This window comes from Microtus ochrogaster, chromosome 16 (genome assembly GCF_000317375.1).
Source record: "Microtus ochrogaster isolate Prairie Vole_2 chromosome 16, MicOch1.0, whole genome shotgun sequence".
In the NCBI taxonomy this organism is placed as follows: domain Eukaryota; kingdom Metazoa; phylum Chordata; class Mammalia; order Rodentia; family Cricetidae; genus Microtus; species Microtus ochrogaster.
This window is the reverse complement of record NC_022018.1, coordinates 1,629,025-1,629,801: the sequence shown is the minus strand read 5'-3', so window position 1 is coordinate 1,629,801 and position 777 is coordinate 1,629,025. Positions and strand designations below refer to the sequence as shown.

The window sequence follows — 777 nt, the reverse complement described above, 5'->3', positions numbered from 1 at the left end:
CCTTATGAACCAGGCAAGCCTGGCCCTCACAGTGATCCTCCTGCCTCTGTCCTCCAGGGGATGGATCTGAAAGTGCATGGCACTATGCCCAGCTCTTGTTCTTACATTACAACTCGGTTGGTGCTTGCTTTGTATAAGCTTTTATCTGGTAATGTTTCATAGATTTCAGTTTAAGTTCTAAATCTTTCAAAGATTCTTTTTCCACTCTTCACATGCCACCATGTCATCTGTGGGAAAGGATATTTTTAGTCTTTTGTATTTTCCTAACTCTAACATCTTTTCCTTTACATATTGACTTGGATAAAACCTGCAATGTAATGCTAAGATAAACTAGAGAGTAGAATTTTTAGTCTTTTTTCCTGACTACATAAGGGAAACATTCAGTAATTTTTCATTGAGTAAAACTGATGTAAAATTGACTTTTATCAAAGCAACGATGTTTCCTCTTATTCCAAATATGATCTAGCAAATGACTGAAAATTCAGTGTATGGAATCCTAATTAGTTTCTTTTGTGGGCCTGGACTTTGGAAAGGGCTCAAGATGATGATCATTAACTAAAATTTGTTAGGCAACAGCTATCAGACATTAGCTCGTTCTGTAGTTCTGAAGGTCAAGGTGGCTACACAGTCAAAATGGATGGCTTGATGGGTGGGACTCTTGTCAGACAGGTGAGGGCCTGGGTTTGAGGGGCCCCGGCACTAAGACAAACCAGTCATATGGGCAAACAAATGTCTTTTAAAGGGTAATTCTATCAGGCCATTGACCCTCCAATAGGT

General features: G+C 39.5%; 1 protein-coding gene across 1 annotated transcript in view; it reads left to right on the top strand.

Moving 5' to 3' along the window:
- The window catches only part of Cubn (cubilin), a 204,836-nt gene that overhangs the window by 25,445 nt on the left and 178,614 nt on the right, over positions 1-777 (top strand). The window lies entirely within an intron of this gene.